Below are 26,703 nucleotides of genomic sequence, written 5' to 3'. Positions count from 1 at the left end.
CTGAGGTCACTACGCTCTGCTGACAAACTGCTGGTATAAACAACTAAGAGCATAAATGTGGCTGGGGACTCTCTATTCACCAACTCAGTAGGCAAAATTTGGAATATGCTACCTGCTGACCTTACTCACCAATCCTCCTTAACCCAGTTCAAAAAAAGCCTCAAACTACACTTACAACAGCATTGGCAGTGTCCTTGCTTAAACTCTAATCACCACCCGCTGTTTCTGCAAACTCTCCCTAAGCATTTCAATCAAATACTCTATGAATTCTTGAAGAGACTTAGCCCATAACTGCGTGTATTATTGTATGAAATTGAAGCTGCATGATTATCTATGTTTGTAACCCTACTGAAAACTGCATATTATACTTATCGCTAAATGTTTCTAGTGTTCCTAATGTATTTGTACTCTATTTTCTGGAGCTTTTCTCCCAGGGCCTCGGCTGAAAATGGACATATATCCAGTCGGACTTTCCCAGTAAACAAATGTAAAATAAAACAAAATAAATAAATAATAAATAAATTTAGTAAGCAGCACATTGACACTGCACAGCATACCATCACCCTGATAATTTATGCTGTGGTGGGTAAGAAATCTTTTCACAACCCTTCTATGCAGTATACATTAAAACTCAGTATCTAGGTTATGCTACAACACACACACACACACAATCAACTCCTGCATCCAGTAAACATATCTATTCACAGCAATGCTTTAGCCATAGATATCGCCACACTTAGACATTCACACTCTACCCCACTAGGCACTGTGATGTCCTTGGGTCTTTTTACCCCAGGTAAATACAAGTATGGCCTGACAGTAGCTCATGTGGAAGTGAAAACGTTTGAGTGCTTTACTCAGCACATGTGAAAGGTCATGATAGAGCTTGTTATGCATGCATTTAAGGCTAGAAGACACTGGTTTTATGCAGTATCATGCCATCACCAAAATAATGCTACAATTCAAAGACAAAATAATTGGCTTTAAAAATTGGCTGAGTAGTTCTTGTCACTCAAAGTGGTTCTAGCATGTGTCAGTATGGTAGGCGACAGTAAACATATATTCTTGCTTTGCCAGAGAAGGCTTGCACCTTTCTCAGCATGGTTTTCACATATTAACTAAAGCTTTTGCTGTACCCTTAATGCTTTTTAGGCAAAATCCATCTCCTAAAAATGTCAATATAGTAAATTTTAAGTTGGCTTACATTAGACAAAATTATAGCCCTCCTAACACTGGAGAACATCCAAAATTATGACCTTTATAACACTTGAGCATATCCATATCTGTGTAAATACAGAAACAAAGTGTCACTCGAAGTAAGATCACTTCCCTTGGATTAAAGGCATATTATTCTATTAGACCCACTTGAAATTATCTGTACTTATCAGGAATCTCATAATCTCAAAGGAAATCTCTTGTGATCTATAGGTCCAAGTTAACACTGAATAAATCTAACAACCACATCACTGCTAACTACAGATCACCTTCCATGTTTTCTACTGACCACAGTAATTACCTAAATGTTTTAGATAAAATTGCTCTCCATCCCAATACTATTTTTTAGGTGATTTAATCTACCCATCTGTCTACTGGCAAACCAATAACAAATATGATCAATACTTCCAATGTTTTTTTAATTCTAACTCTCTTGAACAAACTGTCAGTCTTCCAAGCAGAGGCCCCAGTATGTTTTATACTATCCTCATGAATATGGCACTTTCACTCTACCTTACATCTCTCATTCCCTGATTAAGACTGACCACAAAATCATTACCTTCTACTTTAAAACTGATAGTAACCCCACTGTGAATACCACTTCCATTAAGGATTTCTCAATAGCAAGCTTGCCAAAATTCAAAGATCCTCCATGTAGTAGCCCAGTCGCGCCTACACATCAAAACTACTTCCATCTAAATAGTTACACTGAAAAGTCCATTCCCATCTGAAAGATTTCTTACCCACCAAAAAATAAGTTATCAGGGTGATGTGATGGCATGTGACAAGTTTAAGAACAAACCAATATGGTTTCAGACTCTATCAATAAATGTTTAATAAAAGAAACAAACTACTAAGTTCAAACAACACATTTCAGTATACACCACCTTAAAATGAGAAAAAGAAAAAACAGAAATAGGCTAGCAATAACCTCAAATATACCAAAAGAAGGTATAAAACAGAGTGTGAAACTCGTACTACATACATACCAGCCACCTTGTCATTCCCTGCACTAAGCTACCCAAATCCTAATAGACATACTTTTTTCCTGTACTACCACACATTTTTCTGTGACTCTCTCTGTTTATTACTACATATTGATAAATAGAAGCAGCTGCAACTTTTGCATGTTGTAGCAGGGCAGCATTTTGTAAACTTAAAGCCCTGCTGGCCTCTGCTGTCTGCATGCAACGCCACCAATGTATGCTATGTGAGAATAATTGCACCCATATCCCAACCTACAAGTGAGAGTGGCTCACTGCTGTGATAAACATTTCTGTAGTGTTTACTGCCTAAAAGAGTATAGGCTAGTAGCTGTAGTATTGTTCCTCATCCTCCCTCACTGTTGGTGTCTTGCTGTAATACTTGGAGGCTTTGCAGTTGCCCTCCCCTACTGTAAAATTTGATCTGGGACACTCCTCCCAGTGTCATTAGCTCATTCTACCTAATACAGAGAGAACATTTCAGAAGGCCAACCCACTTAATTTCCTAACCTTGAATTATCTTCTGCTTCTCCTCTCTCCCTTTCCTTTACAAAAAAAAAAAAACTTTGCTAGAATCTCCCTGTGTTCTGCTCAACTGTAACAAAAAAAAATGTACGCTTGTTTCCTGTCTAGTCCAGATACATATTTGCTACATCTGGGACCGTTTGTAAGCTTCTGAGCGCCACAAGCCTGTCTGTGTTGGAGGGTAGCCTGCTAGCTTATCAGTGGGAGTGGTAAGCACTAGGTATCCTATCTACCACATAAGGAGTGGTTTCTGGCCCATAAATTGTAGTTGTTGGCCGTTTGGGCAGTTTTTTCATCTCTCTCAACTTCTTAATTTAAAAGCCCACATTTGCACTCATTTCCCCCCTTCTTGTAACTAGTCTAGTCCAGATACATATTTGCTATATCCGGGACTGTTTGCAAGCTTCTGAGCCCCACAAGCCTGCCTGTGTTGGACGGAAGCCTGCTAGCTTATCAGTGGGAGTGGTAAGCACTAGGTAACCTATCTACCTCATAAGAAGTGGTTTCTGGCCCAGAAATTGTAGTTATTGGCCGTTTGGGCAATTTTTCCATCTCTCTCTCAACTTTCTGATTTAAAAGCCCACATTTGCACTTGTTTCTTTCCTGTAACAAGTCTAGTTCAGATACAGATTCTTAGTTTTAGCACATGAATTTGCTTATTCGTGCTCAGCACTTGTTCAGAACTTGTTGTAAGCACTAAAGCTACAAATTACTAAAGCACTCAACCTTCCTCATTACCTAGAAGAAAAGTACAGTTTTGTACCTACCATAAATGTCGAGTTCGAATATCAGTAGGCCTAAGGTCTAACAGGCGTATATAGTCTTCATCACGTCCATCAGTTAGAATTACTAAGTGCAATGTAAAGCGGCGAGATCAGATACGGCGTCAGTGCGTCAGGAGGTATATCTATATCGACAGATTTAAAGGTAATATCAGAAAATTTATGTACCCAGACATCAAGACCCAAAAAAACCCGCCATATATATATACAATATAACATACAAGTATAATAAAAAATATAATATAATAAGCATGTAACCATCCTAGGTAGGTCACCTCCCCTACACAACCAAAATACTACAGGTAGGTAAAAAAGCAAACTATACTCAATATATACAATCCTCATTTGCAGTAGTCAGGCAACCTCACCTACACAACCAGTTTAAAACCCCAGGCTGCTAAAGTAAGGTAGGGGAGGTAGAGCAAGACAGAGGTAACAAAGGGATGTAGCAAAAGCCCAAAGAAACACCGCTTCAACAGCTGTGTAGCTGAGCTCAGAGTGGCCCTGAACAGAACCCCAAGACAGAGAAGGTAGGTAAATGGTGCCAGAAAAGAAGTAATGCCCAAGTAGCTGCTTCCCAAAACAATGTTGGATAAAAAATGCAAATGCTGCAGTATAGTGGTAGCCCCAAATGGAATGAGACACAGGCCACTCCACGAACTAAATTGCAATGCAAATAACAAAAAACAGTGTAACAAATTTAAAATAGAAACAGTTTAGACTGCAACTAATTGCCTGCTGAAATCAAAAAGCTGGAAAATCCCAACCCTTTCTCTAATAACAAATAAAATGCAAAAGCCAAAAATTGTAGATGTTAATGTGTACATCTTAAATGCCTCCTTTTTTTCAAAGGAAAAAAGAAACAAAATGAATGATAAGAAAGGTTTAAAATAAAATACCCTTGTAGAACTTAGGCATCAAAGGAAGGAAGGATGATAATGATACCCTAATCTTAGACACCCTAAAAAAAGGGGATCTACATAAGACAAGGCAAAGTTTTCAACACACTTGCAGAAAGTGAAGCAAAAGCCAACAAGCATAAAGGAAGCAAGCAAGTATTTCAATTCAGCAGTAGTAGCTGAATCAAAAAGGTGTAAGTTAAGTTTTTCCAACACAAAATTGAGATCCCAAGCTTGCTCTAGCTGGGTCTAACAGGGAGGCATACTCCAAGACAAGTGGGAAACTCTCAGGAGTAGAAGCGAAAAAAACAATGGTTGTAGACAAAGTTTTTGAGACAAAATTTTGCAATCCCACTCAGGGAGGGAAGAGAAGGACAAACTCTTGTCCAATAACTCAGTAAGGTATTCACACTTAAACACCAAATAAAATAAGATCTCCTTCCATTTTCTTCCATAATTTTCAAAGGTACATAGGTCTCTTTTTGGAATTCAAATTTAAACCTTGTTGCTAGGATTGTAGATGAAGTTAGAGCCACACTCTGTTGAGGCTCATTGACCTGTGCAAAGAGAAAAGAGAGTTGAGATTAATATAGATGTCTAAAGGGCTCTTGATGAAGGAAGACTGTACTAGCCCTAGCAGATCCTAATCAGATTTAAAATTGAGTTGAGCTTTACCAGTGCTGACGGTCCCATCACTGTAGACCAGTAAGGCTGTTGGCCTGTCTTGCCTGACCTTTAATGTAGTTTGGAAGAAGAGGCAGAGGAGGAAAGGCATACAGGAAGAAGAGTTCCAACTGGAACACAGACACCTATTTTCCAGCTTTGTGGGTAGAGCATAGTTTTCCACTTGTCTGGAGCTATGTGCCCCTGGCTTGGCTGTGGAAGCCTACAGTGGTTTTGAGCAGGTTTATGTCTATGTCAGACATGAAAAGGCTCCATTTTGAAGTTTTTTCCAACTCCAAGATCCAGCAAGGATCTGCCAAAGAGTGTGATGATGGAGTTGCTGAGTTAATTGAAACCTTAAACCTTGCCTGAAGGCATAGCTGTTAAGATCTATTGCTGGAGTTTCCAAATACTGCATTGTAATTCATTTGCTTGTTGTTGATCCACATGCTTGTTTTGTTGTTGATTAGAAATGTGTGCTGCAAGGAAGATAACACCTGCCCCTGAACCTTTACACCTATATGCTCATAATTGCTCTCCATAGCTCCTATATGTATGCTGGTGTTGATATGTAGATGCTGTAGTCTGGCAGGCCACTTGTCTAGTATCCACTTTCCATGTTGTGGGCAGGCCACTGTCGTTCCTATTGGACACGCGCGTTGGGTAGACACTCTCTGAGCCTTTGTTTAGTGGATGAAGGTAAGGTTTAAATGAAATTTTTTTTACCAAGGTATTATTTGAATGACAGTGTCCAAATATACCAGCAGTGCTGTCCAAATTCATTTTACCATTGTAGCTTGCTATGGAATACAAGACCATGTACCAGAATACATGATTGAACCACAAGATGCCATGAACTGACCGTCCTGATGACAGTGAATGCTTGATGAGATAGCTGATGGTTGAAGTGATGGTTTCTCTTGAAGTTGTCGGGTCTTGCTGAGGCCATCTTTTGCAATGTTCACTGTCTTGTATTCAGTCTCAGGCCATGTCTTGAGAGGGTACTACCAGGACTTATTTCGCTCACTACTTATTACTCTACAGAACTTTCTGCTATGACTAGAAGCTGCTGCTGTTTTCCAGATAGCAGTGTTTGTTGAGCTTTTCAGGCTCTCGTCCATTCTTGAGCCAGAAGTAAGGAAGGATCCTGAGAAGTAAGCTATCTGAAGTATAGCCAGCCCTGATGAAATACTTCAAAGGGCAATGCAGAGAACTGATAATGAAAGGGCAATGCCTCAAACCTGATAGATACTTCCTGCAACTTAGCCTTGAGTACCTCCCTGCAACTTAGCCTTATAGGCACATGAAGGTTTAGATTCCTTGAGATCTAAAGTTACCATTGTATGTTCTTGCCCAGCAGCCAACATCTTGAACTTGGGAATGTCCAAAACGTATTGGTTGAGTCAAAATTGATAAAGGGATGTCCCTCAAAATTGTTGAGGGAACTTTGGTACTTGGAATCCTAGGCCCCTTTCCTTTATAGGAACAGGGCTGGACAATTGGCTGAATGCCCCTTCTGGCCCCAGGACTGAGAAACTCTTTCCTTTCTTTGTGAGGGTAGAAACTTCGCCTCCTCCTTTTTTTCATTGTATGGAAATAAATGGAATGTTGAATGGTAATAAATGTGGAATGATATCCTGAGTATGAGTGAAATAAATTCCAATTTCTTTTTTTGAAAAGAGAATCTCCTTCCTCCTAGATGAGAGCTGAGAGACCGGAATAGCTGCGAAGCTGAGCAGAGTCTGTCTTGTTTCTTAAAGGACTGACTGACCCCCTCACCAGAAGTCTGCCCTGAGCAGGAAGTCTGAGCAGGCGAACCCCTGTTCCTGAGTGAGGCTGAACCTTGGCCCCTGCCCCCCTACCCCCCTAGACTGGGAATCCTAAGAGAGGATATGTCCACCCCCAGGCCAGCACTACTACAAACTTCGTATGCACACTGCAAAAAATCTTTACAAGTTGCAAACATCTAGCTTTGTTCTCCATTTTCTTTCTTCCATTGCTTCCCTAGCTTCCAATCCAAACAACAATCAAACTGTACAGGAGCATCCAAAAAAATTGTCACTCTAACTCTGCTCAGCTAATTCTGATCCTTCAGGCAGGCATGCCTGCGAGAACAGAACTGGTAACAGCCACCACCCCCGAGGCCTGAGAGGCATCAAACCACACAAAAAGAATGCTTAAGAATGCTTTTGTTCAGACACATGAACCAAACCAGCAACTCTTAACTCAATAATTCTCCGCCAAAGCATCCACACCTTATTTATTTCCCAGAAAGAAAGGAGATAGATATTTATTTTTAGCAAACTGAAAAATCAAAATCTGCTCATGGCTAGAGTGGGAAGAAGTATATACTTTTCCTTCCCCCACCTATCCAAAGCCTCTGCTCTTTATCAGTGGGAACAGGATTTTAACCACAGCAGTTTTGTACTTACTTTCCTCAATGCCAAAAAGTGCATTGTCATCCCCTTTGGTAAAAACTCTGTATCCATGAACTACCACATAGGCGGCAGTCTACTTAATGCCAAATGTGTGATAAGAGACCATGGTACCCAGGTGGACAGTAGTCTCTCCTTTAATAATCATATCACCACAGTAGTCAGGAAATCCTTCTACGTGGCACACCTCATCACAAAAAGGGTTCTCATCCAAGAAAAAAAAAAGGTCATTGTTCCCCTCTACTTAACACTCATTAGACCCATTATAGAGTACAACACCCCTTTTGGAATGCACCTCACAAGATATCCGCAGCAACTGGAAAGACCACAGAAGTACCTCACGAAAAGGATTACTGGGCCTCAGATGCCCTACACTGGCTGTCTCAAAAATCTCTTATATTCTGTAGCATATAGCCTACTCCAAGGTGATCTCTGCCTAACATATAAAGCTATGTCAAACCCAGAGCTGTTGGACATGCTACACCTAAAGAAATCCCAATCCCTCCTAGCTAAACGCTCTAGGGACCTAAACTTTGTCACCACAACAAACAGGACATGCTGGAGGGATAGATTCCTGTCCCAGAGACTTCCCATACTCTGGAACAAGCTACCCATCTATGTCAAGCAAAGTTCCTCATTAGTACTCTTCAAGAAAAATCTTGATGAGTGGATGGGAAATAGGAAATACACCCCAAGGATCACTTCTGTGGCTCTGCTTGACAGGGGCACAGGAAAATAACTTTCTTGGGTGGCTAGGCTTACTTAGGCCCTTGGGCCGATAGCCTAGTACCTACCTATGAACCTATGAGAGCCTGTGCTGTCTTAAGTGCAGCATGAAGCATCCTGTTTGACATTCTCCTGACTACCACTAGGAGGCACTCAAGTACAACCCTTTTCCATTTGCCTAGAAAGGACAGCTAATTTATTCTGCTGAGATCCATGCCCCCCTCCCCGACTAGCCCTTAGCTACTGCAGTCATTACCACACCTTAGGTTGACTGCAACATGGTTGGGTGCCACATGCCTCAAGACCATCAGGCCAGCTTGTTTAAACAATTACATAATGAGGCATCACCTGTGCAAGTGCAGTGGTTCAAAATCAACAGAATGTCCTGCAAAGCTTATATTCATTCATAAGTGTAATGAGGAAGTCTGGGGTTTGGTCCTGTAGATTAACTGGAACTTGTTGGTCTGGGGTAGAAGAGATCTTAAAAAATAATCTGGAACCTTCCACCTTTAAGCTACCCATGTAACCAATGCCCCAGTAGAAGATACATTTCAAAATGGCTACTTAGGATGAAAAGAAAGAAGCTAAATTTCTTGTTAACGAGAGGGCAGAAGTGTTTAACATTACACTCGAAATCAGCAACTCCATCCACATACCAGCAATACGTGGATCCACAGAGAACTTTAAGAAGATACAATTTTGCCATTAGGTTGTGCATGTGGGGTTAAGAGTGAGTAGATGAGACTGTACAGTGCTGGTATACAAGACAGATCACCTTGGAGTCATCACTATAAAGCAGGTAAGAGGTGGGGAACTAAGGAAATAATCGAGGACACTGAGGTGTGCACAGCTGAAAGTGGCCTACTTTTTGTTACAGGGATTTCAGCCCTCGAGTGTATTGACAGGGTTTCCAGGGGCTTTAGCTGACATGCAATGACCTTATAGCACTGGATGCAGTTTGCCAGCTGTAAGTTATCATAAAACCTGCTTCAGCTATTAAGGATGAGGCACATAAAATACTTGGAGTTTGCACTATAAAATAAATACTGTTACAGATATTCATATGGTCTAAATTGATTTTCAACATTCAGGTATAAGGCCATGTATGTCTTGAGTAATTTTAAAATGATGGTTAATATAAAGTTTTTTTTTTCTTTGTTTCATTTTTTTTTAAATGGGGAGTCAGATGAGTGGCTGTTGGCACACCAGATTAAGGCTCCAAGCTGTTGTGAAGCTGCTGCCTGCAATAACAGCACAAGGTTTTATTCCTTCCACCTCAATTTACAAACTGTGCAACTCTGATCAAGTTACTTGACAAAACAGTGCTCCCAGTTCACCCCTGAAAATTGTCCCATGTGTAAAGAGGCTTACCCAGTTAACAAATGTATGCTTAAAAAAGACTTTGATAGAGTATGTGTTGCTCCTAACCTATTAGGCACTAATTGCTTGTATCAATGGTAGATTTCATTGAACAGGTATACCTGCAGAGGGATTTTAATTCTCTCTTGTGTCTGCTGTATAACATTTACTGTCCTACTTGTGTTTTAAGAATTATTTTATACGTTCCCTGACTTGTGGGGGTATGGTGTTTTAAAAGCTTCTTTTAAGTTTATATTTGCAGCATGTAGGTGCTAAAAATCGCTGCTGTATGCACTATTTCACCTGAAGTTGAGTTCATAACAGGTTAGCCACAGTCTCGTCAACCTCAAAACATGGTTCAAGGATATCTTTTTTCATGGGAGAGGAAGTGTTTGTATATCGTGCACTCACCTTGGCTCACGGATCTTCGCTCCTTTGCAGATTTACATTCATTCAGGTGCATATCTTAAAATGAACAGTGCATCATACAGATGCAGGAAAAGCTTAGTTAGCAACAGAATGCACCTCTAAATTACCAGTCTGGAAAAGTAGGTCATCAGAATACTAGAGAAGCACTTTAACTAAGAAAATGCTTTCAAAATGCCCTCCAAACAGGGATGAACAGCAATGTTGAGGAATGGAAACTCAGTAGTACACATGCAGAGGGGTATTGTCAATTCTCATGTGTTGTGTACTGCATGTGTATGAAGAACTTATTCATGAAGTCTGTCACACACTGCAATATAAAGTATGTAAATTACTGATCAGGAATTTGTTGTAAACTGAATGGTCAAATTAACACTAATGTATATACTGTATATTATATCTGCTTGATTGTACATTGAACTGTGTTCACTGGAATGTATATACACACATTTTTTCTATGTAATTAGTCTGAACTGCTCTGTTACTGCTTACATTTCTGTATTTTTTGTTTGTGAATTGTTCTGTATTTTACTCGGGTTGAGCCTGAAATTGGTTAATACTGATCAGTGCACTACCCCTGTAAACAAATATAAATAAATTAACAAACACTGTGGAGGAGAGCTTTGGTAACTGTGGCAGGAGCATGATTACATCTAAATCATTTCAATGCATGCTTGTTGCAATTAACTGCTACTCTCTTCACACTTTGGAAAGAATGAATGATAAAAATGATTATTTCACTGATAATAATTTTAGGGATTATGTATCCATTTTCCTCAAATGCCACTATTAAAATAATGTGAACAAGCCTTGATTTATCAACAAAATTAGAAATAAGGTAAGGTACAACCAACACAGTTAACCATTTGGCAAAGATTTGAAATAGTGCTGTTAAGAAAACAACTTCACAGGAGTGACTAAAAGAAAAGAAGTTATGTACTCACCATAATGTTCCATGCGAGTTGTTCATCTTGCCTTCATTCTTACAGATGGGTTTGTAGCCGATCCTCGGCTCCGAGTCAGCCTACTAAAAAAGCTCGTGGTTTACAGACAGCTCGAGGCCAAGTCCCTATCCCATGATGCACCTGGAGTTACCTCAGATCTTGTTTGCTGTGTATAATAATACCATGTGCCATTCTTATCACTCTTTAGGAGAAAACCCATAGAATGATTGAGCAACCAGGGTAAAACTAGTATTTCGGTCCTCGAAAAACTCTGGAGGGGGTAGGAGGGTGGGAAGTAAGAATGAAGGCGAGATGAACAACTCACATGGAACGTTATGGTGAGTACATAACTTCTTTATATGAAGTTGTTCTATCCCGCCGTTCATTCTTACAGATGGGTAGCGTCCCAAGCACCATCTTTCTCGGGTGGCTCACGGGAGTATATTTTTTAAGGACAGTAGACCCAAAGGAGGCCCTGTCCCTGGAGGCCTTGTCAACTTTGCAATGAGTGATAAAGGTATGAAGTCTTGACCAAGTGGCTGCTGCACAAATGTTGTCGGTAGGAAGCCTAGCAGAAAAGGCATAAGATGTGGACAATGCTCTGGTAGAATGAGCCTTAATTTTGTGTTGTAAGGGCATATTAGCAGCTGAATAAGCAAATGTGATACAATCAGATAACCATTTAGAGTGTTGTTTTTGCCACTGGCATACTTTTCTGGAATCTGAAAAGGAAACAAAAAGCTGTTCTGATTTTCTGAACTCTTGTTCTATCCAAGTAAAATCTGAGCTGTCTATGAACATCAAGCTTGTGCAGCATATAGTCTAAGTTGTTGGTGTGTTTGGGAAAGAACACTAGCAAATCTATGATCTAGTTGAGGTTAGTTTCAGTACAAACTTTGGGTAAGAATTAAGGATTTGTTCGCAGGGACACTGTCAGCATGGAAAATCAAATAAGGAGGCTTTATGAACAAGGCTTGAAGCTCTGACACTCTACGGGCAGAAGTGATAGCTACTAAAAAGATAGTCTTCCATGACAAATATTTCAGATCGCATGAGGAAGCTGGTTCGAAAGGTGAAAGAATAATGTATGAGAGCATAAAATTTAGATTCCATGGAGTATAAGGGGATTTCACAGGTGGTCAGAGATGAAAAGTCCCTTTGAGAAAGGCTTTGGATAGTTTGTGTGACATTATGTTCAATCCTTCAAAGCCAAAGTGAAAATTAGAGACAGCAGTAAGCTGAACTCGAACTGTTGCTGCTGCAGCTCCTTTGTTGAAAAGCATAATCAAGAACTCTAATATGGAGGCAACAGGGGCTTGGTAGGGATCAATGTTATTTTGAGAGGCCCATGTAGAAAATCTTCTCCATTTGCTAAGGTAGAGCTTCCTAGTAGAGGACTTATGACAAGATATCAGTATCTGCTGCATTTCATTTGAAAGGTTATAGAACCTGGCTATGTTGGGAATTGGAGCAGCCAAGCTGTCAATTTCAGGGACTGAAAAGAGAAATGAAGAGCCCCCGATGAATGCATCAGAAGGACTGAAACTGGGTCCAGAATCCAAGGGTCTTCCAACTGAAGTCGAAGGAAGGGGAACCAAATCTGACTAGGCCATTAAGGGGCTATTAGAATGATGGTCCTTCCCAGGGCTTTTGCTTTCTGCAATACTTTGAGTATCAAGGGAATGGTTGGGAATGCATAGAGGAGAAACGGAGGCCAATCGTGTATGAGTGTATCCCTTGGGGCTTCTCCCAGAGGGGGAATCAGGGCAAAGTAGCTTCTGCATTTTGTGTTCATGTGGTTGGCAAAAAGGTCGCAGCAAGGCTGGCCCCACCTGCGGAAAATTCTCTCCGCTATCTCTTTCTTGAGGGACCACTTGTGAGGCAACAAAATTGCCCTGCTCAGTTTGTTTGCTATCACGTTGGATTTCCCTGGGATGTGCGCTGCTAACAGAAAGCACTGGGTGGATGTAGCCCATTGCCATACTCTTAGGGCTTCATGACAAAGGGGGTAGGACCTGGTTCCTCCTTGTTTGCTCAAGTACCAAACCACTGAAATGTTTTCCATCTGAATCAGAATTGTTCCCAAGGGAAGAGAATCCTGGAAGTACTGGAACGCTAAAAGTACCACTCTCATCTCCAGGACATTGATATGCAGATGTGTCTCCTGTTCGGACCATGTGCCTTGGGCTGTTGTTCCCTGAAAATGCCCCCCCCCATCAGGGAAGCATCCGTGGTCACTGTGGCCACTGGTTGGGGTAGGACAAAAGGGTGACCTATCGTTACACGGAGAGGTCAACCACCACTGAAGATCCTTTTTGCATGTGTTTGTGATCATTATAAGATGAGACATTGGGAGCTCTTGGTAAGACCATTGAGTGAATAACAGCCATTGCAGAATCCACATGTGCATGCAACCCAACGGTATCACTAAAACTGCAGCTGTCATCATGCCTAGCAATTTTAGTATTTCTGATGCTGGAGTTTTGTGTTTGGATATGATATTGTGAGCCTGCTGATAGAGTAGTAAAACTCTTTCTGGTGGAAGTCTCAAAGTGGTGGTGGTGGAGTCCAGTTCTGCTCCGATAAAAACAATATGTTGCGATGGCGACAAGGCAGATTTTTCTGAATTTATTGTAATGCCCAGATGACTGCAGAGAGAAAGAGTGGTGTCCCTGGCTTGTATTAGCTGATGCCTGGTGGTGGTGGCGGTGAGGAGCCAATCATCCTATGGAAATACCTGGAGTCCTAAATGCCTCAGGTGAGCCGTGACCACTGCCATGCATTTGGTGAACACTCTGGGGGCTGTAGTGAGACCAAAGGGCAGGGCTCAAAATTAGTAATGACTGGCTCCCAGCTGGAAGTGCAGATAATCCCTGGATGGTCTGGCCATTTTTATGAGGTAGTATGCATCCTGTAGATCTATCGAGCACATCCAATTGTCTTTCCCTAAGAAGGGAAGTATCGACTGAAGCATGACCATCCGGAACTTCTCTTTCTTGACAGATCTGTTTAATCTGCTGAGGTCCAAAATAAGTCTCCAGTCCCCTGTCTTTTTTGGAACTAAAATGAATCTTGATTAATTTCCGTTTTCTATCTGGGACTGGTTGGATGACTCTTTCTTAGCAACGTTTGGACCTCTACTGTTGCTTGTTCCCTGTAACTGGGTGGAACATCCAGGATTTTTGTTGTCAATGGAGTGGGACTGGTGAAAGGAATGAAATATCCTCTGGAAGCTATACTTTGTACCCAGTTGTCATTTATCATTTTGAGCCATGCATCTAGATACAAAGATAAGTGACCTCCAACTGTCTCCAGAGCAGGACAGTCAGGCCTCCTTTCAGGAGCGCTGGTAGGTCTTCCCAAAGAACTGTTCTCTGTTGCCCTAGTTTTGCAGACCCCCTCTACCACGAGGCCAGGGTCTTACATTATTGCTCCCTTCTCTGCCCCTGGAGGGGGGTTCACCATGTCTGTCCTGAAAGGCTCCTTGGGCTTTTTGGAACCACATCTTTCCTCCTCTTTGACCCTTGGGGTAGGGTATGGGTGGAAAAATGGACTCCAACAGCAGATAGAGTCTTTCCTTCCTGCTCACACCTTGTCAAAGTTTCCTCAACTTTGGGCCCAAAGAGGGATGAGACATCAAAAGAGGTGTTGACAAAGGACAACTTAAAGAGCTCTGCGAAGGAACACAAGCACATCCAGGAATGTCTCCTAAGAGCAATTCCTGTACCCGCTGCCTTACTTGTTCCATCAGCTGCATATGAAATGAGATGCATGGACAAGTTCACTATGGAATTGAGGGTAGCAATCTGGGAGGCGACTTTGTCTGAAGCTCCTGCAGCTACTGTACCCTGAAGAGTAGCTCCAAGCTCTTTTAGGATATTTCTTTGCAGTCTCATAAAATGAGTGAGATAGTTCAGTGAACGCAAGACAAAAGTCGCTGAAATGTACGTGTGCTTCCCATATCTATTCATGATCCTAGAATCTCTGTTAGGAGGATTGATAGAGGAAGAAGTTTCCGACATCTCCTCTTTGGTGGCTGCCGCCACCACCATGGCATCAACTGGTACTCCCTTGGTAAGAAAAGACTTTTCCTGGGGGGCAGACAAATTTATTAGGCCTCCTAGGGACAGGTTCCATGGTGTCCGGAGACTCCCACACACTTCGTGAGACCAGCTCCATGAGCTCATCGAAGGGTGGAGGTACCCAAGAGGTGGAGGGTTGAGACCTGAAAGCCTTCAGGAGAACTGACTCATCTTCAGTAGGGTTAGTGGGCTGCCAGTTACCCCTCTGCATAAGGATTTCTAATATCTCAGCAAATGAGATATCCTCAGAGGGGGACCATGGGACCCTTCTGATTAATCCAAGTCGGTATCGGATGTGAGAGTCTCCTGTGGAGAGTCTAAGTGCTTCCTCTTACAGATTCTCTTCCTGGGAACCTCATCAGTGGGAACTTCTGGTGAGGTACTGGAAGAGCAGGGGCCACCCAATGGGGCTTTCTAAGACTCTAGGTTTCTACATTTAGAAAGGATCTGTGAAGCAGAAGTGGACACAAGCGCTTTTGGGGAGCAGGTAGCCGGACCTTAAGTCGTAGATGTCTTAGGAGACATAACTCTCCTCATGGCTTCGAAAGCACCCCTGCTCCGATGAGAAGGGGCCGCTGGATCCAAAGAAACCACCGATCCCCTTGGCTCCGGCACAGTGGGCTCTGAACCAGAAGTAGGAGCTGAACTAATCCGAGCAGAGGCCCTAAGAGGCAAAGTCGGAACAGACATGTCAGTCCGACTATCCTCCCCGGACCCAATAGGACAGTGTTGGCTCCCAGACTCCTCGATCGGCACCGAGGAAGTCTGAGTAAATGGAACCAAAGGCAATGAAACAGGCGTCAGCTCCAAAGGCTCAACAATCATCAGGTCTGACTCCTCTGACTCTGAAGGACCAGTATGGCTCAGAGGAGGAAAAGAAGTCGATAGCATTACGGATTTAGGCTCCAAAACCACCTGGGTCGGAGTCGACAAAATTTTAGTGAACACCGGTACTTGTAGCAACTTCTGCATCACCTGATCTACATCCAAATCAGACAGGCTGCTCGAGGACAGAGATGAATGGATGGATGGAGGCACTGACTGTAAAACAGGTGATTTTAGAACTTCGGACACCAGTTCCAGGACTGGGGACCAGCTCCGAAAAGACAAGATGCTCAGCTCCAAGGACTGTGAAGCCGACATCGACTCTTTCTTAGATTTTTTAATTTCTGGAGAAGTCTTGGAAGACTTTGAAGACTTACTAAAAGTACCCTGGTCACTCAAAGCTTCCTGAAATGATGGTTTAAGAAGTTCTCTACCTATAAGTTTTGTTTTTCGCTCCTGAAGAAATCTGGATGAAAAAGAATGACAAATGGAGTAGCCTTCCTGTAAATGAAAGGCTCCAAGGCAATACACATAATTTATGTGACTGTCACAGACATTTTCTGTTCACATTTTGGACACTTTTTAAATCCTGACTTAGGATGCCTATCCTTATCCTGGTCAGCCATAATCAAGTATACAGTATACAATATAAAACAACAAGCTACTGTTCTGTAAAGAGACTAGCCACATCCAAACAATCTGCAAAGTTAACTAGTAAGCTAAATATCTAAATAAGCCCTAAATAACAAATGGGCTGAATAACTACTCAAAAAACATACACACTCACTAGCTACTACTAAACTAGAAGCTATAAAAAGATTTAAAGGCACACCAAAGGGAAAGATAATATTAAAAGCCTATGGAAAAAAAAGGCCAAAAAGAGAAGAAATATATGTTCTAATAAGCTATAATGCTATCACTATTAAACAGTATCAAAAACCAACTCTAAATATTATTTTTAGAAATATTTTTAGAAACAATTTTCCTAGAAATATCAGAAAAGAATTATACTGGCCCCAGCTGAGCAAGGAACCTCTGATCTATTGCAGCGGCAAACTAGATCTGGGGTAACTCTAGGTGCATCATGGGATAGGGACTTGGCCTCAAGCTGTCTGTAAACCTCGGGCTTTGTAGTAGGCCAACTCGAAGCCGAGGATCGGCTCTGAACCCATTTGTAAGAATGAACGGCGAGATAGAACAACTTCACATTGGCTGATTCATATAAAAATAAGAGCTGACAGACCCTTTCATAAACTGATGAGGAATAAAAAGAAAGTTATTCCTGACTCCTGACAATATTTGGTAATACAATAATATGCAACTTTTAGCAGAACACTTTTTGTCAAAGCTTTTAATAACCCTTTCTTATGTTACTTGGTGTTCAGAATACACAGACTAAAGCTATTTTTGATGGATTTAATTTAAAGGTGTAAACTGCTAATATTACCTCACAGCAAGATGTTCTCCCGTTTGATTCTCAGCTTGGCAGTACCTTCTGTGTGGAGTCTGCATGTCCTCCCCACGGTTAGGTAGCGTTCGAAAGACATGTGTGCATAATGGGCGTGCCTTCGTGAAGGTTGGGCGTCGAGCTGGCACCTCGGCGTTTCGTAAAAATCTACTGCCAATCATTAGCAGACCGGAGTTCTGCTGTGGTGACCCCTTACCGGGAAAAAGTTGAAAGACCAACAAACTGCTAAAACCACATTAGGGTGTGCAAGAGACAGAAATCACGGTAATTATGAAATGTAAACTTTATTTGGATTGCTGTTGTTAGTCAAGCCCAACCTTTTGTGACCTAAAAGACTTCAGTATGCCAGGCCTTTCTGTTAAAAACTGTTTTTTTAGTTCTTGCAAATTTGTATTCATTGCTTCATTAATGCCATCTATCCATTTTAGCCTCTGTCTTCCTCCTCTTCTTCTTCTGCCCTTAGTCTTTCCCAGCATCAGTGCTTTCTCTAGTGAATCCTGTCTTTTCATTATGTGGCAAAAGTATACTGTTTTACTACCAGGCTTTTAGTTTTAGTATCAGGCTTTCCAGTGAACAGCCTGAGTTTATTTCCTTAAGTTTTAAGTGATTTGATATTCTTGTGGTCCGTGAAACTCTCAAAAGTGTTCTCCAGCACCACAATTCAAGCACGACTATCTTACACACAGTCTTAATTACAGACCAACTCTCACAGCCAAATGTTATTGCCAAAAGAAACACAGCACTGACTATATGGACCTTTGCTGAGAATGTGATGTCTTTGCTCTAAAATCTTATCCATATTTGCCATAGCTTCAGTTCCAAAAAGCAAGCACTGTTTAACTTCATGGCTGCAATCACTATCTGCAGAGATCCTTAATCTTAGAAAAAGGAAATATGTCAATACATCTACTCTATGACTAATTTATTTCTTCTGATGTTGAGCAACAAGCCAGTTTTTGCACTTTCTACTTTAACCATCATCAACAGACTCTTCAACACTTCCTCACTTTCGGCCATCATTGGCATCCAAATTTGCTAATATTTCTTCCAGTAATTTTGATTCCAGCATCTGATTCAGCTAACCCAGCATTTTGCTTGATATTTTCAGTGTACAAACTGAATAAACAGGGTAAAAATATACAGCCTTAATGTACTCCATTTTCCAAACCTGAATCAGTTCAGCCGTTCCGTATTCATTCATCTGTTTCTTGTTCTGCAATACTGATTCCTTGCAAAGCAAATAATGGGACCCCCAGTATCCCCATTTCTTTAAGCTTCATTTCATTCCATTATAGTTCACTAATTCCCAACATGTCAGTGTTTATTCTTGTCATCTCAGCCTTCATCACATCAAGATCACCTTGGTTCACAGTTCTTACATTCCAAGGTCCAGTGGTGTACAATTCTTTACAGCAGTGGACTTTCCTTACATGTCTGAGCACCTCAGCAGGTCATCTTCCTTCCGGCTTTAATACACTTGTGATTATCTCTAGAACTACTCATATTTGTTGTCTCCTCTTCCTCAGTAGTATGCCAGATACCTTAAGACCTGAGGGTCTCATCTTCCAATGGCACTTTGACATGCCTCTGGTTGCTTTTGTCCATGGGGTTTTCTTGGCAAAAAATAGTGGAGTGGCTTGTCATTACATTCTCCTGTAGATCATATTTAATCTGATCTCTTTGTCATGACCTGCCCTGGCTTAAATGAGATATAAAGTAATGTTCATTATTTATTTATTTGGTTATCCTATGCTGAATGTTTTTAATACATCTGTCCCCTTCATTTAAGTTTCTTAGCCAGTTGATATTAGCATGTGTGGTTCTGACAGCAAAAATATATTTTTACATCAAGAAATTAAATGTACCATGCTCAATTGCTGAACTCTTTGTCCAGGATACCGAGCGACATACAAACATGCTTAAATAAACACGGAAATCAAGAAGATTTCTCTGCTGTCTGCACACCATTCCCATTTGTATATGTTGCCACCATTGCTTTACTGAGGCACTGTGTGTCCTCATATGGTAAACAATTCCATATGTTAACCACTCTTTCTGAAACAAGTGTTACCTCTGAGTTGAGTTACATTTAGAGGTTACAAACCTAGAGTGGCTGCACACCTAATATCACTTTTGGCTGACATGATCAGATCCAAAATTCAAAGTGATAGTTATCATTGCTGCATTACTAACTGTTATTAGAACTCATTTTCTGCTGCAAATGAAGGAAAATGTCCATGTCTCTCTAATCTTTCCTTACATGCTAGACTGGCCGTAACAGCAATACATCTAGTCCAGCCTCTCTGGATCCTTTCAGGTAAACCAGTATTATAACTGAAACAAAGCCTGCTGAATATTTTAACTAATGGCTTATCAGACGGTGGGACATTTTAGAGCATTGTATGTACGGATCTCAATTTAAAGTGGCAGAATAATGTTTCCACTTTCTTATGATCTTAAATGACCAAGTCATGCATATGGAAACCAAAGATGAGTGTTAAGTCCATGACTATCTCAGAGTCTCTGTTCATCTTTGTCAGACTGCCAGCTCAGCTATCTGGAATTTTGTAAATAATCATATGTTATTTGTGAAGATCAACATGATTCATATGCTTGTCTTACAAATGTAAGAGAACTATATGTTATGTGTATATTAAACTACTGGTACAGTACTGAGCTTCCAGAAAGTAACCACAACATACCCTGCTGAAACATAGAAGATTAACTTGTAAAATTTCAAGAAAATAAGTTGAAATTAAGTGCTTTATGATGTGCTATAAAGGTTAGTTTCAATACAGCAACCTGACACAATGACTAGAGCTAGAAGATTTTCTAGTGTCTGAAAAGAAAAGTAATTACTAGGTTTAAAATGTTAAGTGTTTGATTACTTTATGACTTCCAAGCAGCTGCATATCTAAGAGATATGTATTTTTAACATATAGATGTTATGTTTCTGTTTAACGTAGGAACTGAAATCAGGTGACAAACAGTGATGTCATCCAAGCTAACCCAGCAATAATGTTTGATATTAATTTAAGAACTCTCTCAGAGAGAGACTATGCATTTTCTATTTAGTCTTTGACCTGGACACATCCATCATCTGCACTTGCCTTGCAAATAGTGAGTAACCAGGGTACAGTAATTTCCTTTGGATATAGATAGGAATATAGTAAACATTAGTTTAGATGTTTCTATATTTATTTGAGACTGTCCTGCAATGTTGTTTTAAAATATTTCCTGCAATTTTGAACTCTGAAGAAACTGTTTGTTTTCTGAGTATTGTCTTGTTCTTTTATTTATTATTAAATATATTTAAACCTATCTTTGTGGCTGATATTTGTAAGACACATTTAAGCTCTTAGCATACTTGCATATCTATTTGGTGACACGGTAGAGGCCACTCCAATAGCCTTGCTTGGTCAGACTACTATTTGGATACACCAACATTACACAGTAAGACTGAACACCCTTTGTAAGGGCCTTATAGTAGCCGATAAGTAAGAGTGGCTGGTGGCAGCTAGTACTACTTATAGTCTGGGCAGAAGGGGGCATAGCTAGTAAACCTGTGCCAGCCTTTCCCAGGTCTGTGGTGTGTGTGTGTGAGTTTGTATATCAATCAAATCTCAATGTGTGTCAGCTACTTGGCAGGGACATGGAACACTGGTTGGACAGAGAGGGTGCTGGAGGTCTTAGCTTGGCCAATCGGCTGAGATCTCAACCTACAGCTGTGCCAGTGGGGAGTCTTATGGGGATCTGGAGAAAGAGGGAGAAACCAGCCCCAGACTGACTGTAAAATCTGTGCGCTCTTAAGGGAAATTGCACTTTACTGTGTGTGTGTACTTGTAATCCTCCCATTGTGTACGTCCCCCACTGCTGCCAGTGGTGAGGACTGAGGCTCCTTGATTACTGGGCTAGTACAGGGATGGCACATATTAATTGGTGGCAGTGGTGGGATATCCACATCACATATTAATCGGTTGACAGTGGTGAGTTAGCTACAGCACATTAATTAGCTTTAGTGGTGTGGATATTGAATTCCTGTAGCCTGTGTACAGTGGTCACTGAAGGTGTTTTTACTCTCAATTGGCCATGCAGTGAAAATTCAGAGTTCATATCACAATTGCTTTATTTTGTTTCTTAGCTTAGTCAGGGACAGCAGGCAAACATGTCAGCAGAGGAGTATGGCAAGCTGTCAAGGAGCCAATTAACTGAGATGTGTCAGGCTAAAGGACTAGTGCATGCCAACCTGACTGAAGCAGACATCATTGCAGCTTTAGTCACAGCTGCATAACAGGATAGCAACCAGGAGGACAATCAGACTGGCCTTGGAGATGTACAACTCAAAGAAAATGGACAGCTCAACCTTTCCACAGAGGACTTAAAAATCCATCTGTAGTTAAAGAGACTTGATCTGGAGGTATAGTGTTTGGAAATAGAAGCAGCAGAGAATTTGAGAGATCTTGAGGATGAGGAAAATGAGAAAATGTGATGGCTGGAGGCTGAGGAAAAAAGAGGCAGAGGCAACATGAAAAGAAGATGCTGACTCTTTGCCAGTCATAGAGGTAATGGGGAAGGGAGCAAACAAACCTTAGAATCAATAAAGGTCAGTAAATTTCTTCCACAATTTACAGAAGGGGATAATTTTGATAGTTTCATTCATATGTTTGAGACAGTATGTAAACAGTATAATGATGACCAAGGGCTCTGGGTACGGTTCCTGACCCCCTTAATCCATGGTAAAGCTGTAACTTTTATTTCTAAACTGTCTGATACTGATTGTTTAAATTATGATATTGTAAAAAACTGTTTGCTAGAATGTTTTAAGTTGATATCTTAAGCTTAAAGGGAAAAGTTTTGTGAGCATAGATGCAAGGCAGAAGAAAGTGTGTGTGAAAATGTTGCTGAACTAAGCACTCATTTTCATAGGTAGGTGAGTGGATGTCAGGTCACCACTTTTGAAGGGCTGGCAAACCTTTTGATGAGGAACAACCCCTTAGCACTTTGCCTGAAGAAATTAGCATCTGGTTAGCTGATACACAATGCACTACTGCACAAGTTGGGGAAGAAGGGAGACCTATACCTAGCAAGGAGGGCATCACTGCACAGGAAAGGGACACCCAGTGCTGCTCATGGATCTAAGACAATCCATGTTGGGCAGCCCAGACTGCCCCAACAGAGTCTGACAGTAGCAGGGGAAGCCACTATTCCAGGTACACATCCAGGACCTAGGATTAAATGTTTTAAATGCAGCAATTGGGGCCATGTAGCATACAAATGTCCATGAAGGAAAGGTAGGGAACAATAGGTGGGAGAGCCAGTAAGTGGGAATGACAAAATGCCAGCAGTAAGTTGTCTCGAGACAGTAAGGGTACCAAACTACCACAAGTGGTTATATCCTATCTTAGTAGAAGAGAAAGAGACCATTGCTAAGAGAGAGAGAGAGCCTATGCCTTAAACATTGTGAAGCCTGAATGGTTACAGAGGAGCACTACTTGCTTGGACAGTCTACTCCAGTTAGAGCTTTAGGAGGGACCCCATTCCAAATACCTTTGGCTGGGGTTCACGTTGACTGGGAGGGTGGAAAAGGAAGCCATTAAGTAGGTGTGTTTGAGGATATCCCTGCAAATGTCCTGATAGGGAATGATTTTGATAATGCAGTACCATGTGTTCATGCAGTTACACACAGTCAGGCTTGGAGACAAGCATGTGGGTCTGGTAGCCTGGGGAGACCCAGACAGACCGCACACTTGCAGTCAGGACTGGTGAGGTGGTTACTTCAGGGAGGGAGCTACTCTGTAGTGGTGAGACTGAAGGTGAGCCACAGCTGCATGTGGGTACTGATGTTCCCTTGGACAGAGTGACTGCAAGGGCACAAGTGAGTAGTAGTACCCAGGCTTACAGTGAGTCACCTCTGTCAGAGGACACCACACTTCCTGTGGAAGGGGAGCTGGGAAGGGTTACAAAGAGAGAGTTGAGACAGACTCAGCTCTCAGACCCTACATTACAAGGCCTGAGGGAGGTAGCTAGTGAGGCACCTGATTCTCAAGGGAAGGGGGGATCTGTATACTGAGACAAAAGGTTATTGTATAGCAAGTAGACCCTGAGGGAGGGCTAGAGGGTGAGAGAATACAGCAGTTGGTTGTGCCCAGAGCCTACCATCTGGCACTTCTAGCCATAGCCCATGATATTCCCTTTGCAGGCAGTATGGGCATAAAACATACAAAGAGATGTATTATGCAAAACTTTTATTGGCCTGGGATTTCCAGAGATGTAACAGGGTACTGCAGGACCTGTGAGCAGTGCCAAAAGGTAGGCAAGCCAGGAGACAAGGTGAAAGCGCCTTTGATGCCTTTGCCTGTGACTGAGGAGTCATTTCAGAGGGTAGCTATGGATATTGTGGGGCCTCTGAGTATCCCAAGTTCCACAGGAAAAAATTATATCCTAGTGGTAGTAGATACCTTGAGGCAATGACTCTGTCCTCCATTGAGGAAGAAAGGTTGGTAAATGCTTTGTTAGAGATTTTCAGCAGGGTAGATTTCCCAAAAGAAATACTGACCGACAGAGGTGCCAATTTCATGTCAGACCTGCTAGCTTGTCTGTGGGGTGATGCACCTAAAGACCACCCCTACCATCCCCAGACTAATGGTCTTGTTGAGATGTTAAACTCTACACTCAATACGTATGCTACGGGCATTTGCAGACCAATTTAAGAGGGAGTGGGACAAATATTTGCCCCATCTGTTTGCATACAGAGAGGTGCCCCAGGCATCCACAGGATTTTCACACTTTGAGTTGCTGATATGGGTATAGGGAGTGGGGACCTCTAGATTTGATTCAAGATGAGTGGAAGGGTGAGTGTGAATCCCACAAGGAGACTGTTGTGGCATATGTCCTAAACCTCAGGACAAGGCTCAGGGAACTCATGGGCTTGGCCCAGGAGAACCTGGCAAAAGCCCAACAGCAGAAAAAGGTCTGGTATGACAGGAATGCTCAAGCTAGAGGGTATGCTGTAGGGCAGCATGTAATGGTTCTCATTCCTGTCAGACACAACAAGCTGCAGACAGCTTGAGAGGGACCCTACAAGGTGATAAGGAAGATCAGTGATGTTAACTACATGGTAGAACTGTTAGGCAGGAGGCAGGGGCACAAATTGTACCATGTTAACATGATGAAACTTTACCATGATAGGGAGGCTATTGTGCTGAGCATTTGCAGAGGATTGCAGGAGTTATCTGAGGGGTATCTATGGCTACAGGGAGCCAGCCAGGAAAATCCCAGATTACTATGGTGGAGGCTAGGGTTGCTGGCATATGATGGGACAGTGCAGCAAAGTACTGGGGTCAGCAATGCCAAGGCAGCTGAGATCTCAAGACAGGGAATGGGGTAAGGTATTCCCAGATAGGCTCAACCCTCTCAAGCAATGTTTCACAAGGTTCACTTGAAAAACTAGCATGAGTTCTCCGGTGGGGGGGGTATTGTGACACTACCAGCCCAGCTATCTGGAATGTTTTTAAATAATCATATGTCATTTGTGAATATCAACAAGATTCATATGCTAACTATATGTTATGTGTATATTAAACTACTGGTACAGAAGTGTGTCTTGAATAGGGTTTGTACAGTACTGAGCTTCAAGAATGTAACCACAGCATACCCTGCTGGAACATAGAAGATTAACTTATAAAACTTCAAGAAAATAAGTTAAAATTAAATGCTTTACGATGTGCTATAAAAGTTAGCTTCAATGCAGCAAGCAGACACACTGTCTAGAGCTAGAATGTTTTCTATTGTCTGAAAAGAAAAGTAATTACTAGGTTTAAAATGTAAATTGTTTGATTGCTTTATGATTTCCTAGCAGCTGCACATCTGAGACACATGTATTTTTAACACAGAGATGTTAGGTTTCTGTTTAGCCTAGGAACTAAAGTCAGGTGACAGTGATGTCATCCAAGCTAACCCAGCAGTAATGTTTGATATTAATTTAAGAACTCTCTGAGAGAGAAAGTATGCATTTTGTATTTTGTCTTTGACCTGGAAACATCCATCACCACCACCATCTGGACTTGCCTTGCTAATAGTAAATAACCAGGGTACAGTAATTTCTTTTAGATATAGATAGCAATATAGTAAAGATTAGTTTAGATGTTTTCTGCATTTATTTGAGACTGTCTTGTAATGTTGTTTTAAAATATTTCCTGTGATTTTGAACTCTGAAGTAACTGTGTTTGTTTTCTGAGTATTCTCTTGTTCATTTATTATGTATTATTAAATATATTTAAACCTATCTTTGTGGCTGATATTTGTGAGAGATATTTAAGCTCTTAGAGTACTTGCATATCTACTGTATTCGGTGCCACTGTACCGGCCACTCCAATAGCCTTGCTTGGTCAGACTACCATTTGGATATAGTAACATCACACAGTAGGACTGGACACCCTTTGTAAGGGCCTTATAGCAGGTGATAAGCAAGGGTGGCTGGTAGCAGCTGGTACTACCTTATAGTCTGGGCAGAAGGGGGCATAGCTAGTAAACCTGTGCCAGCCTTTCCCAGGTGTGTGTGTGTGTGTGTGTGTGTGTGTGTGTGTGTGTGTGTGTGTGTCTGTATATTAATCAAATCTCAAAGTGTGTGTGTGTCAGCTACTTGGGCAGGGACACGAAGCACTGGTTGGACAGAGAGGGTACTGGAGGTCTTAGGTTGGCCACTCGGCTGAGACCTCAACCCTATAGCTGTGCCAGTGGGGAATCGTATGGAGATCGGGAGAAACCAGCCCCAGACTGACTGTGATCTCTGTGTGCTCTTAAGGGAAATTGCACTTTACTGTGTGTGTGTACTTGTAATCCTCCTATTGTGTATGTCCCTCACTGTTGCCAGTGGCGAGGATTGCGGCTCCTTGATTACTGGGCCAGTGCAGGGGCATCACAATCTTCACAACATGTTCTGTCATAATCCAACTTTCTGTTATACAGAGCAGATTATCTGGATTTGTCACTGCCAGTAGCTGCAGAGATAACTAAAATGCAGTGTTTTATTTTACCTATATAAATGAAGGCACTGTTATGCATATTAAAGATGAGACCATTATATCTGGCCCACACCCACAGAATATCCTGTAACCCATGAAACTTTATTAAATCTGGTGAATCTGTTAATTGTGTCAGCCTTGATGCTGTCAATGTGCTATGCCATCAAGCACATTGCTGGTACGATACTATCATTTATGTGGAGAACACACACAACATTTAGATCTTTACATGGGTACACTGACCACCCTAATTCTATTACTTAACTATTCTTGTATCCAAAATACAACTTACTGGTCAATTTTAAATTGAGAATGGTCCTCACACACCACTTAAAATATAATACAATA

General features: G+C 41.5%; 1 protein-coding gene across 1 annotated transcript in view; it reads right to left on the bottom strand.

The window, feature by feature from the left end:
* SNX29 (sorting nexin 29) overlaps positions 1-26,703 on the bottom strand; it is a 3,382,132-nt gene that overhangs the window by 1,222,689 nt on the left and 2,132,740 nt on the right. The window lies entirely within an intron of this gene.

The sequence above is a fragment of the Protopterus annectens genome, chromosome 12.part0 (assembly GCF_019279795.1).
Source record: "Protopterus annectens isolate FY-2018-M chromosome 12.part0, PAN1.0, whole genome shotgun sequence".
In the NCBI taxonomy this organism is placed as follows: domain Eukaryota; kingdom Metazoa; phylum Chordata; order Ceratodontiformes; family Protopteridae; genus Protopterus; species Protopterus annectens.
This window is presented reverse-complemented; position numbering and strand designations above follow the sequence as displayed.